Raw genomic sequence first — 14,727 nt, 5'->3', positions numbered from 1 at the left:
CTTACTTTCAGTTAAAAAAAATTAGTGTTTTTTAGATTTCTGATCGTTCTTCAAATAATCCCAGTAAATCCGGCTCATCTTTCATGAAATATACCCCCTCCCTTACGGGAGACCCCTCCGTGAAAATTGCATTCGACGTAAAGTGCACCCCCCCTCCGTCAAATTCTCTCCAGACAGTTCCATCCGTGCTGAGAATCCCCCTTCCCTGTAAAATTTCTTGCGGGCGATTCAGTCTGAAAAATTCTCCTTAGCATACTTTCACTTGAATACAAACTTTAATCTCTAATCAGTTTCTCGCTTACTCCAGAAATGCCACCTCCCGTGGAAATTTTTCCCCGAAAATCAAAGCACGCGGAAAATAGCCCCTGGATAATTCCCGTGGAACATCTCTACACGCAAAATGGAGTTGGAAAAGAGAATGTAAGACAGTTAAAAAGAATTTCGTATAGGAATTTTGTCAAATCCCCCAGTGTAAAATTTCCCCTGGAAATTTGCCCCCCCCCCCAATTTCTCCCCAAGAAAGATTCTCCCTATTGAAATCAACCCCAAGCCCCCCCCCCCCCCAAAAAAAAATGTCTGTACAATTCCCAATAATGAATACTATTCATAAAAAATAGGCAAATTTCATAGCTTGACCCTCCACGGACTGTGGGTGATTCTTTTTACCCCTAAAGACATAGTTATTGGATCTTTTAACTATACTGAACAAAATGGCTATCTCGAAATTTTTATCAGGTAACTTTGGGAAAAAAGGGTGTGTAAGTTGCCCTTCAATGTTTTTTGATCAATATGCATAACAACAAAAAAGAATATTTTTCAGCAAATCAACTAAAACAAGACCTTTGCTGTGGGGGACTTTTGTATTTTGAAAACTTTTGGAAGAGTGTACTCAACAATCTTGTAAGATTTCTTTGTGAACAGACGAACAGTATAGTAAATAACGATGTAAAGAACGATGTTGGGGCAATTTTTTTTTTTTTTTTTTTTTTTTTTTTTTTTTTTTTAGACCAGGGCACTTTGTATCGAGGGAGTTGTCGTAGAAACTTGGAAAAGGGCTCATTCGATTGGAAATTGGAGTGGCTTGTGCTTTTTTTAATAGTTGAAAGTGATTGGAAGGCAACTAACACCCCTTCCACGCCTACCATTATGAGAATACCCAAAAACATCTAAAATACCTAAAATTTTAAGATAACCATTTTGTTCAACGTAGTTAATTTTCAGACAAAAATTATATTTTTGAAGAGGACACTCACCCTACTGCCCTCAGGGCAAGGGATATAAGCTATGCCCCGGGGGCATATAAGGTTTTTATAGAAAGTGTTGTCATAGGAACTTCACAAAAACTTATTTGATTGAAAATTGAAAGGGCTAGTCCCCTTTATAATAGTCGAGAGTGATTGGAGAGCAACTAACCCCCCTCTCATGCCCTCCATTTCCCCAAGCACATCCAATCAAAACTTTGAGATAGCCATTTTGTTCAGCGTAGTTGATTTCCAGATAGACAATATTTTTTTGAGGAGGACAATCCCCCAAAACCCTCAGGACAAGAGTTTTAAGTTATGCCCTGGGGGCATATAAGATTTTTATAGAAGGCGTTGTCGTAGAAACTTCAAAACAGGGAAATTTGATTGGAAATTCAATGTGTTAGTGCCCTTTTTAATAGTCGAAACTGATTGGAGGGCAACTAGCCCCCCTCACGCCCATCATTCCACCAAACACATCCAATAGAATTTTGAGATAGCCATTTTGTTCAGCGTAGTTGATTTCCAGATAGAAAATATGTTTTTGAGGAGGACACTCCCCCAAAACCCTCAGGGCAAAGGTTATAAGTTATGCCCTGGGGGCATATAAGGTTTTTTTTTTTAAATCTTTGTCTTAGAAACTTGAAAAAGGGCTCATTCGATTTGAAATTCAAAGGGCTAGTCCCCTTTTTGATAGTCAAAAGTGATTAGTAATATTTTTTGTTGTTGTTGTTGTTTAAACCAGGGCACTTCGTATCGAAGGAGTTGTCGTGGGAGCTTCAAATGGGGCTCATTCGATTGAAAATAGAATGGGATGATGCCCTTTTTAATAGTCGAAAGTGATTGGAGGGCAACTAATCCCCTTTCCATTCCCACCCTCCCTCGCCTACCCTCCCATTTGCTCATTATGTTTAAAAACTAAATGTTGCGATGAGATTAAATCAAAATTCACTGTGATATTGCTAATTCCAAATAAGGCATCTCAGCAGTATCCCAAGAACAACTGAGGGTATCAGGTTCAAAGTTTCCGGGCTACTTCTGCTCTTAAAATTTAACCATATCAAAATAGCGTAAGTGTATCCATGCTAGCAAAGAAAGTAAACAGATTATTTTGGGAATGGTATCAAGTTTTCCATTTTGGGCCAACTAGAGGAGGTATGAAACTAAATTAAACACTACTATTTGTGTCCAGATTTTTAAAAGGGTGTATGTTGTTAAAAATTGCTTAAAATTTCTCGCCAGCATACAATTAGAATGCCAAGCTATGAAGTCTTAAAAAGCGAAAAGATTTAAAGTTTTATTTTCTTTTTCCCTGAAAAGACTATGTCAATATAAAACGAACAGAAATTAATTAAAAAAAACTTTTTCCACAAAATAAGTTTTTCAAAGAAAAGTAAAGAGCTCCATTAAACAAAAAATGAGCAAAAATAAAATCAAATAGTCTACCAAGCGTGAAACTACCACAAATCAGCATCGATAAATAAATGAAACCCAAAACGAACAGAAATTACAATAAATAACCGATTCAAACTCAAAACGAGCAGAAATTAACATAAGTTGGGCGCAAAACCCCTTTGCCTTCCCAAGGGCAGAACAAAATTTGCACTTTACTGAAAAAATACAAATGAATGTGCATTGTCAGTTTAATATACATGTACTGATATTCAGTAATCAAAATGTTAATATTATTTGATTTATTAAATTTATAAAAGTAAAAACATTTATATTTTTTCAGTAAAGTGCAAATTTTGTTCTGGCCTTGGGAAGGCATAGGGGTTTTGCGCCCAACTTATGTTAATTTCTGCTCGTTTTGAGTTTGACTCGGTTATTTATTGTAATTTCTGTTCGTTTTTGGTTTCATTTATTTATCGATGCTTATATCCGGCTGAAACCGGATAATTTGTTATACGTACATTTTTTATTTGAAGTTGACTAGATGTTGGAAATAAGGGTAAGAAGATACGCTAAATTCGTTTCCGAGCTTTAATTTTTCGCCAGACAAGTAGCTCCGGAATTTCGGCGAAACCGGAAAATTGGCAGAAGGCAGGATCGTTTTGATCGGTATCGTCAAAATAGATATGACTTATAAAGGTAATCACACATGCTGAATCCAAATCTGAACTTGGTTTTCTCAGAGGATTAGCTATTTTGCCTTAATCTGTTTCTAGATCTTTAAGAGTAAAAATGTTCAAGGAGTCTGACGAAGACTGGATCTAGCGAAGACAAAACCCAATGTCTGGATTAAATATTGAATTTTTGGGATCCCATAGAACCTTTGGTCTTGTTTTTCACTTTCACAGAGGCACATTCAGTTATCATATATTTTGCGCCCAGCCAGCCGCGTCGGAGAGTAGAAAGGCTGGACACAGTCGACAAGGAAAGTGCTAACAAGGAAATTGCTAATTTCGAAAAAAATTATACTTATTAGTTGTTTAATCATCGTGATTTTGATGATCTCTTCTAGTGAGAATCTGGCTTTCAAAACTTTCGGTAGGAACTACTCCTCTCGTTGATACCATATGATGAATTCGAATTTTGAAATGATGAAGTAACGAACTGGCAACTAGTTAAAGCACGCATTTTTGTAAACAGAAAACAAATCATAGAAGCCGCCCACGGATAGGCCATTGATTTATGGCCCAATAAACTCGTTCTGACCTGATTACATCCAGGGCCATGACGACTAGGCGGGAGGCGCCCCCCCCCTGAATATCGTCAGCCAGTCTTTAAAAAGTAGTCGAGTCAACGCGCAGCGCCACTATTTTTCGTAAAAACAGTCAAATTTTTACTTGGAAACAGTAGATTTTTCTTAAAAACAGTCGGTTTAGTCTTGAAATTGGTTGTTTTTCTTAAAATAAGCCGAATTTTTGTCAACACAGTCGTGTTTTTCTCAATATTAATCGTTTTTGTCTGCATAAAACAGTCGGTAAAAATGACCAGCCAGTTGATAAATACCTCCTCCCCCCCACACACATTTTGGCTAATAACGGTTCTTACGACGCCTAGGCTACTTAAATATAGTTACTACTTACCATCAATACCATCAGACAATCCTGTGAAATAAGGCAAGTCTGTCTGGTCCTTATTGCTAACTTGAAAACACTTGGGCTGAGCTGACAGAGGTCAATGAAGTCATGAGATGAACTGAGAAACTCGAACGTCAAAGTTTCGTCAGACCCGCAAAAATAACTCAACCCCATTCGAACACACTGGCCTCCCAGGGGACAAGCTGCCGACCGCCGAAGGGTCATTAATTAAGGTCCGTAGTTGACTTCCGTGAAACGAGTCGGACGCGTCTTTGAAATCCCAATTTTATGCAACAATGACATTTGCGAAAGATAAGAAACTTAAAGTTGGAAAATTTTTACATACGGAAACAAATGTGGTATAAACAGCCATTTCGCGGCATAATCGTGGCATGCGGCATAATCAAAATTTTATGCGGCATTTCTCTCAGAATCGCGGCATAATGCCGCGAAATGTGGCATAAGTGGCAACACAGAATTGATCCACGTTCGATAAATTCAGAGGGGGATAGGGGAGGACTAACTCTGTGACGTTACATAACCTGTTTTGAAGAGAGAGTCATCTGCAGAGAATCTAAGGCAATGTATTCAAAAGTATATCCACGATATTATTCTGCTTTGTTTCAATTAATATATCAATAAATTGAGTAAAAGCATTTGAGTCACGTTTTAAAAGCTTCATACAATAGTCCAATGGGGGAGAATCATTCCCCATTATATTGTCAAGTGTTCATTGAGACAATATATTCCGTTGAAGAGATAACTTGAGATGATCATCATCTAGGATCAAACGTTTTTCCATATTCACAAGATTTATCATGTTTCTTCGTTTGTCAGATCCATCCATTTTTCAGTCCTAACTCTCTCACAGCTGACTCCAGTACAACCAGGTTTCGTTCTACTTTAAAAATATTTGCTAGCCTCCTTTAAAAAAATCTAACAAAAAGAAAGGAGACATTTTCGATTTCGTAACAATTTTATTGTGTATGAGCATAATTACAACAATAATATATTACACATACACAATTACCGATATAACTTATTGTCCTCAATATACTTAGCTATTGCATTTAAAGCACTTTGAAGTCTATGTATATGTATTAAATCGACTTTTGCAGCGAAGCATAATTGGTCCTCTATTTTAAATTTACTCAAAGATAACACGTATCCTGCATATACTTCTTCCCACTCGAGACAAAGTCGAGATCTTGCGACAAAGTCTTGCGATTTCTACCGCAATGTTTGGTGCTCTTGTATTATTGCTGCTGCTGCCAGCTCCACTATCGACTTCTAATAGCGTAAACATTCCACTCATTATTGCAAATATATATCTTGCCAAATAAATAAATGAGTAAAGTCAAACTGTTCTCACTCCTTGAATTCTATTCACACACTAATATCAACTATACTGACAATCCTTCCTTATATTTGTTGTGTCGCTTGATAATACCTTTAGGGGCTATTGCGCAAATCCAATGCTGAAATCCCAGGGAGTCTGGTGATGTCACCGTGTTAGCCCAGTATTCTAACCTGTTGATTGGCCTAGAAATAGGCACGTGATCTTGTTCGCCCTGTTGTTAGCCCTGGAGTAATTCCTGGTCTTCTCCTAATGGAGGCCTTGTGCCATCCTGGGCCAATCTTGGTCACAACAGGGTTTTCAACACTTGGCGGTTCTCTTCTATCAACAAGAGTCGAAATTCTGCACAGACAGTTTCAGGCCTATTACCTCCAATTCACTATATATTCATGCCTAAAACTATGATGCTACTACGGGGAGGCAGTCCATAGTAGATAAATTACCTAGGAAGAGGTTTTTCAACGCTAAAACGTTCGTCAAAACAGACCAAGCCCAGAAGAATTGTCCATTAATCAGAATCCCGTCCGAATGCTGTGTCGTTTACTAGGCTATAATTTTCTCGAGGGGCGCCAATCCTCAAGTAGGAATAGAGTTTACTGCAAGATCCCAAGTCTTGCAGGTACCCTGAAAGGGTCCAGACAGCCCTTTGCAGAAGCTGTTGTCCTTAGATTTGGATCTTACACCCTGCCACAGTTGTCCTCCTATAGAGAATCCTCCCGCGATGGTGTTCTGCATCACCATGCAATTTAACCCATTACTGGAAGAATATTTGTAACTCATGGGACGTGTGGACACACCGATGGGCCCTATTGAGTGTACATTTGAGGGGTCTTCTTCCTCCGCCTCTATTCATGGCCCCAGGCAATGGTACCCTAGTATTATGGACTCCCAGGAACAAAGTCCCCCCTTGGTCCGTGCCTCCTATGTAGATACCCTATGTATCTGTAGGGTATACCCCTATCGCCACCTAGGGACACGCTGAGTGGCCTGGAGGCCCCTTATAGCAGCCAAATGCTAAATACACTCTGTATCCTAGATAAATGGTATGTATTAACCTATAATTTATAATCTATAATCTAAAGTCAACTTATACCCTAAATTATGTTCTAACCTATACTCTTTATCATGTATAACCTATAACTTATAGTCTATAACCTATAACCAACTTTTAGCCTAAATCATGTTCTAACGTATAGGCTACAATTTAACATGTATAACCTATAGCTTATAATCTATAACCTATAATTCTGTTAATTAATGAAAATATTCTTAAAATTTGGTCTTAAGATTTTGTGGGAGACAGGGGGGCGCTAGTCAATATTTTGTCCCCGGCACAAGAGCGGCTACAACCGCCACTGGCGTAGCCAACCTCTTAGTAGAATTTGCAGCCCTTCCAGAAGATGGACGTTTTTCTACAGAAATATTTGACTTCTTGATCAAGCTGAATCTCCAGCTCAACATAGAGGTGTGTTTGCGGATGTTTTATTACAAAATAGGAAACTTAAGGCAAGTTTTATTACCAATCAACGTAGGTTAACAAGGAAACGGGAAAAGATTCCAACCATGAAGGTGGAACCCCGTGTCTCTACAGCATCATCATCGTCAAATAATAAGCTCTACAAAAATGTTGGTCAAACTTAAGAACTCAGGAAGAAAATATTATCCAAAAAGCGAAAGTGGTATTATTTGAGAATTTTTACTACTTACGCTAATTTTTCATTAAATTATCTACTACAGGTACAAACATTTTAATGATGTTCACTGAAATCACATTGAGTTTTATCCCCATAAGACGTTCTTTGATGCTGCATTAATGTATATGTTTCTTAGAATTTTAGCAAATCCAAGACAACAAAGTTATCAAGCTTTCTTTGGGCAATTTTCTCTCCGTAGGCAGCGCCGTTTTAAAAGTCACGGCATTCACCAATACAATATGATAACATAAAAGCAGAAATTTAGCACGTGATTTCAAACTATAAATAGTTTCGGGTGATAAAATACAAGCATAATATCAGAAACAAAAGAAACAAACTAAAATAATAATGTACTTATGTATTATACCGCCAACACTCAACCGCCTCACTTACGTACAACCTAAATAGAACTGGTTTCTTCGTTAGTTTCTTCAGCTTAGCGTGAGACAAATAAAGACAAGTGACAGAATAGGTAGGAAATCTATAATTTGGTCTATATATTTGCAAATTATGGGGGGGGGGGGTAAAGTATTTGGACAGTGTTAAATTAGAAAACAATTCTTACTTCCTAATATGCAGAATAATTGTACCTAACACATTTGCACGGAGACCTGCTATATTTAACCACCCCCCGCCCTTAATTTGCAAATATATAGCCCAAATTGTTTCTAAAGTATTATATTTTCATCATATTTTGTAATATTTCATTAGGATTGAGCGTCATAAAAAGTTCTACTTAAAGGAAGCATTCGGGTGTTGGCGGTACAATACATAAGTACCAATAATAATTCCAAGTTCGGGATTTAATTTTAATCCCCAATGGTTCACTGCTATATCCCCAATGCACGTAAATATATACTTAAAATATTTATTAGCCCTGTGGTTGCACAGCGGACTGATTATGCGCTTGACAACACGGGGCCCATGGTTCGATTCCCGCTGCTCCAAGTTTGGGCAACATGCTTGCTACCTCTTCCTTTAAAAATACCCAGTAACTGAAACATGAACTCCACGCCCTATGTGCCATCAATAGCACTGGAGGGTCTTCATCCTTTTTTAGTATATATTATAGAGTATGCTACCATAATAGACCCTTGATTAGCCTTTAAGGTGTCGTTTATTTTGTTAGTAATTTAGAACATTCATAAATTAGGTTAAATTAAAATTTATAAGAGGGAAAAGTAAAATATTCACTGGAAAACTGAAATACGTCACAAATGCTTAGCATTGCAGTAACGAATCTAGACGAAACAATGACCACTTAAAAATTCCGGGGCGCACAAGGGGTGTCCTTCAAACTGACCACAGGAACCTCAGGATCTCCTACAGGATTTTTTCATAATCGCACATATTTTTAAAATCATGAACCCCTCCCCCACCACCAAAGATATATCATGTCCCTTTAGGTTTCCTTTAATACTTACGTGCCTGATTTAGATGCTAGTAGTAATAGTATAATAGATTGAAAATGGACACGAAAAGGGACAAGAAAAACCCTCTATATATTGAAAAGGGACAAGAAACGGGACAAGACAATAGTGTATACAATACGAACGGTACATTGAATTGCGCACGGAAAACCCACGCGTGTGTCATTAAACTTACGCGTGAACATTTTAAAAGTTGGCAAGGTTTTTGTTTTTTGATAAGAATTGCACAATGAATTACACTTCAGCTTCACGTGGATATTTTTTGTTTGACGTGCAAATTGCCAAAAAAATTAAGTTTTGAGGAGATTACGTTCCTTGGCACCTTTTCATGTTTTCAATCAGATGGGTTTTGAAAGCACAGTGTGTACACGTGTGTAGGCTTTGTTATTTAAAAAATTGGACGCTACAATCAGAATTCTTTTATTGACATTTGCAAAAAAGGGTTTAGAAATTTGCAAATTTGATCCTATTAAGGTGGAAAAAAAAGAGTTTAGCATTTGCGAATACTTCAGAGCCGACTTGCTAGAAACCCGTGTGATTGACTTGAAATAAAAATTTTTAACAAGAAATAGCTGAAAAGTGTTTTGGGGGAGATGGGATGATTGTGTACTGTATAATACACAAGTGATGTTTGGTCAGTGTTGTCAATTTAAAATAGTTTAACGTTATACTATACGAAGAAGTAAAACGAATTTTTTTTGTTAAATAAGTAGTTCATGTATCTAGACTAGTGATAGTGCTGTACTGTGGTACGAATTGCTTGTGAAAAACCCAAATGAATTAGTTGAAAATAAAGTTTTAACAAGAAATGTCTTAAAAGTATTTTTTGGGGGATGAGGGCGATACCAGAGTGGATGTCTCAGACAAGTTATAGTGCTGTACTTTGGCATGAATTGCTTTCAAAAACACGGATGAATTAGTTTACATTAAAGTTTTAACAAGAATTGTCTGAAAAGTATTTTTTTGGGTGATGGGGCGATGACAGATTGGATGTCTCAGACTAGTGATAGTGCTGTACTGTGGTACGAATTGCTTGTGAAAAACCCAAATGAATCAGTTGAAAATAAAGTTTTAACAAGAAATATCTGAAAAGTATTTTTTTGGGGGGTGGGGGTGATGACAGAGTGGATGTCTTAGACTAGTTATAGTGCTGTACTCTGGCATGAATTGCTTTCGAAAACCCGGATGAATTAGTTGAAAATAAAGTTTTAACAAGAAATGTCTGAAAAGTATTTTTTTGGGGGTATGGAGCGATGACAGATTGGATGTCTCAGACTAGTGATAGTGCTGTACTGTGGTGCGAATTGATTGTGAAAAACCCAACTTAATCAGTTTAAAATAAAGTTTTAACGAGAAATGTCTGAAAAGGATTTTTTTGGGGGGTGGGGGTGATGACAGAGTGGATATCTTAGACTAGCTATAGGGCTGTAATGTGGAAAGAATTGCTTTCAAAAAACCCGATGAATTAGTTGAAAATAAACTTTTAACAAGAAATGTCTGAAAAGTATTTTTTTGGGGGTGGGGGCGCTGACAGAGTGGATGTCTTAGACTAGTTACAGTGCTGTCCGGTGTTACGTATTGCTTATGCAAAACCCGTATGAATTAGTTGCAAATAAAGTTTGAACAAGAAATGTCTCAAAAGTATTTGTTTGGGGGGATGGGGTGATGACCGAGTGTATGTCTTAGACTAGTTATAGTGCTGTTATGTGGTACGAATTGCTTGAGAAAAACCCAAATGAATTAGTTGAAAATAAAGTTTTAACAAGAAATGTCTGAAAAGTATTGTTTTTTTTTGGGGGCGGGGCGCCAGGACAGAGGGGATTTCTTGGACTACTTATAGTGCTGTATTCTGGCATGAATTGCTTTCGAAAACCCGGATGAATTAGTTGAAAATAAACTTTTAACAAGAAATGTCTGAAAAGTATTTTTTGGGGGGGAATCTGAGCTAATTAGGGTTTTTGACCGTAAACTCTAGTTTTTTTGCAAGAAAATTATGGAAAATAAAATTAGCTAGTTCAAATGTGAAACTTAAGTCCTTTTTAGGATCGAAAAAATTAACTATTTCTGTAAAATCTGAGCTAATGAGGGTTCCGTACTGTAAACTATAGTTTGTTCCAAGAAAATTACTGTAAAAAGAAATTTCTGATTCAAATGTGAAACTTAAGTCCATTTTTGGATCGAAAAAATAAACTATTTCCGCAAAATCTGAGCTAATAAGGGTTTTTGACCATAAACTCTAGTTTTTTGTAAGAAAATTATGGAAAATACAAATCTCTGGTTCAGATGTGAAACTTAAGTCCATTTTTGGATCGAAAAATAAAACTATTTCTGTAAAATCTGAGCTAATATGGGTTTTTGACTGTAAACTCTAGTTTGTTGTAAGAAAAATTGGAAAATACAATTCTCTGGTTCAAATGTGAAACTTGAGTCTTTTTTAGTATCGAAAAATAAAACTATATCTGTAAAATATGAACTAATAATTCAATATTTTTTTTCATAAAAACAAACTATTTTTTTAAAACTTCGAAATTTTTCAACTTTATTTATTTATTTTTATTTTTGTATGTATCTTAAAATGTCAAAATATGCTTACGGTTCTAACAATTGTGCTCTATGATTGGTCAGAGACACGATGTGGCTTTCCCTCTGGTATTTTATGACCGGTTATCGACACTACCTAGTCTATTGCATGTATTAAATCAGTATTTTTTACGCAGTGGAACGATAAACAGACAAGTCATATCTTTAATAAAAAAAGTGAAGATGGAACATTTTAATAGAGTGTGTTCACATAACAAGGTTATTGTAACATTGAATGCCGACAAGAAGAAGTATTTAAACTATGAAACAAGTACAAGTGGTAGCCCTATTGGAAATGTATGCATGCATTGTCATGACAGTAAGGAATTAAATTTCTTTGGAATACCAAGAAAATTCAACTCTTATGATGGTGGTTACGCGAGATTGAGATCTCCAGAGATGATTGCACTCAAAGAGAATGCTAACATAAAAATAATTGTTGATGATAGAGGACAACTCCTTGCTACTGTTGCAGGTAACACATTACCTACGGTTACATCCAATCATCAACATTCGGGTATTAGTATTCAGCGGAAGGCTAATAAAAGAAAGGCATACTCTGCTACTAATATCGTAAACCATATCTTGTTTACGTGCCGAAACTGTTACCTGTGTAAAAATAATGTGTTAATAGACAGTGAAATTGCCAAAAAAATAAAAATGGCAATTTCAGAAAATATCACTACGGAATATAAAGATGAAAAGATGAGAAACAAAGCACCAGCAAACGTTACTGGCATTGATCAAACAGTCAATGAATCAAATAATACCAAAGACGAAAAGCATATTGAGCCTTTTCATGAGACACCATTAAAAATTGTTTTTGATTCAAAATGGAATAATGATTATTCTAATGATTACGAACTAATAGAAGAAAATAACTGTAATATCAGGAGAGAATATGGTGAACTATTTTATGAAAAGATTCAAAATGTCCAAAGTTAATCATTGATATTAATAATGTATCATAATATATTTTTGTATTAATATTCTGCATAGCATTATTTCATTAAAAATATTACATTGCTACGTGTTCATTATTTTTAAGAGTAAGCTAGCATATCAAGCGTTTAGAATTTCTATTAAAACATCTGAGACGTAAGAAAGGGAATTTGCGTACATGTATTGTCAGACACACTATTTCTGTAAAATCTGAGCTATTAAAGGGTTTTTGGCCGTAATCTCTAGTTTTTTGTAAGAAAATTAGGGAAAATACAATTATCTGGTTCAAATGTGAAACTTAAATCTATTTTTGGATCGAAAAATAAAACTATTTCCGTAAAATGTAAGCTAATAAGGGTTTTTGACCGTAAACTCTAGTTTCTTGTCAGAAAATTATGGAAAGACAATTCTCTAGTTCAAATGTGAAACTTAAGTCCAGTTTTGGATACTCATAATGATGATGAGGACTGTTGATTCTAATTCAATATTTTTTTTCATAAAAAAAACTATTTTTTTTAAACTTCGAAATTACTCAACTTTATTTATTTTTTATCTTTTTTTTGTACGTATCTTAAAACGACAAAATATCTTTCTTGAATTCGCCGCTTGGATACACATTACAAAAATTAAAAAAAAAAATTTTAATTTCAAGACTTCATTTGTATAAAATAGATACCGAGAGTTCTATTAATCCTCCCTGAAATGAATTCAGATGGTTTAGGAGTCATCCGCTTAACCATAAAACCATTCAACCTGGAGCAAAGGTATAAAAGTTTGATGATGTATTTCTCTTCTTAACAACTACATTAATAGCTACCAAGATGATAGGACTGTATGAAACAGAATTTATTGGTTTAAAAAATCATCTTGTGGTGTTATATTTGAATGAGCATTTTTATTATTGTCAATGGAACTCGAAGAAATTGACTGTTATCATTGGTTAGTGAACTATAACATGTTTGAGTATGATAAAAGCTTGTGGAGTACTACATTACATCGTATAAACAGACTGGGATTCTACGATAGAGTGATTACACCACTTAATAATATTGGTCAGGAACTGAGAAGTGTCCAGGAGGATGTCAGTGAAATTTGCAGCTTTTTCGGGGTTGAAGCACTCTATGAAAAGGGCAATTTACCTATAGGTGAAGTTTTAATTGAAAAGTGTGACCCTAGAATTCCACTTTTCAATCTAGAAGAATTAAAGTGTCCTAAATTTGAAATGATTTATCCCCGTCCTTAAGATGAGGTCAGGTTTTTCGTATGCTGGATACCTAAGGACATACCAGATCGTGATAAATGCATAAAACATGGTAAAAACTATTCTATATCATGGGAACATCGTTTCTGGATGTTTAAGAGTGAACGTGTGTATGAGTATGTATCATAATATAATTTTGTATTAATATTCTACATAGCATTATTTCATTAAAAATATATTATGCATTACATTGTTATGTGTTCATTATTTTTAGAGTAAGCTAGCATATCAAAAGTTTAGAATATCTATTAAAGCATCGGAGATGTCAGAAAAGGAATTAGCATACATCTATTGTTAAACACATGGGGTAACATTGACAAAATCAAGCTATTAAAATTAATAAATTCCTTATCAACATCCGTTATTGGATATGTCATTGTCATTATGAAAAAATTGCAAGTAAGTAAGTAACAAACTCTTTCTTGAATTCATCTCTTGGATACACAATACAGAAATTTTATTGTAGGAAATTATGAAAAAAAATTGAAGAAACTATCTATTAGCATTCATTATCGATTGAAGTTGTTTCCAAGACAGACAATACAGCAATTTTACAAAATCTTAGTATAAGAGTGATTAAATTCTATATCAACATGCTTTTCTCGCATACATAGGAAAAAGTTGACTATTTTATTTTGATGTTGGATAAAAAGCCATCCATTCTTATAGAAACCCCTCCGGCGCGGGGCCGGACAGTTTAAGTTAAGAGGTGAAATCAAGATCAGAGGAATTTTTTAGATTTTTTATTGGTTAGATATGCAACAATGGTACATTTTTTTTAATATAATGAAAAATAACGACTCTTGAATGCCTCGCTGTTTAAGTTTGGAGTTGAAATCAAGACCAGAGGAATTTTTGATATTTTTCATTGGTCTCCGGCGCGCCGGAGACAATTCCCTTGGTTTTGTTACTTAGTGGAGAAAATGGTAGAAAATACCAGTCTGATGTGGTTTTTAAAAATTGTTTATGGAGGAGGGAGCAAAAAGCCCCTCATTTCGGGCTTACACCATAGACATACAATTGGCTATCTCGGAATTTATAATCCTCTTGGTTCTGTTACTTTGTGGCAAAAATAGCAGAAAATACCACTTTGGTGTAGTTTTTCAAAAGATGTGTATTGAGGGATGGAAATAACAGCCTCTTCTTTCGGGGTTATTCACCTCTTGGATACACAATACATAAATTTAATTCAGGAA

The 14,727-nt window shown here is 35.5% G+C and overlaps 1 pseudogene; it reads right to left on the bottom strand.

Annotated features, from left to right (window-relative positions):
* The window catches only part of LOC148956042 (heat shock 70 kDa protein cognate 4-like), a 64,578-nt pseudogene that overhangs the window by 482 nt on the left and 49,369 nt on the right, over positions 1 to 14,727 (bottom strand).

This window comes from Artemia sp. Qi Xiang Cuo, chromosome 1 (assembly GCF_049724085.1).
Source record: "Artemia sp. Qi Xiang Cuo chromosome 1, ASM4972408v1, whole genome shotgun sequence".
In the NCBI taxonomy this organism is placed as follows: domain Eukaryota; kingdom Metazoa; phylum Arthropoda; class Branchiopoda; order Anostraca; family Artemiidae; genus Artemia; species Artemia sp. Qi Xiang Cuo.
Note: the sequence above shows the minus strand (reverse complement) of the source record. Positions and strands in the feature narration are given on the sequence as shown.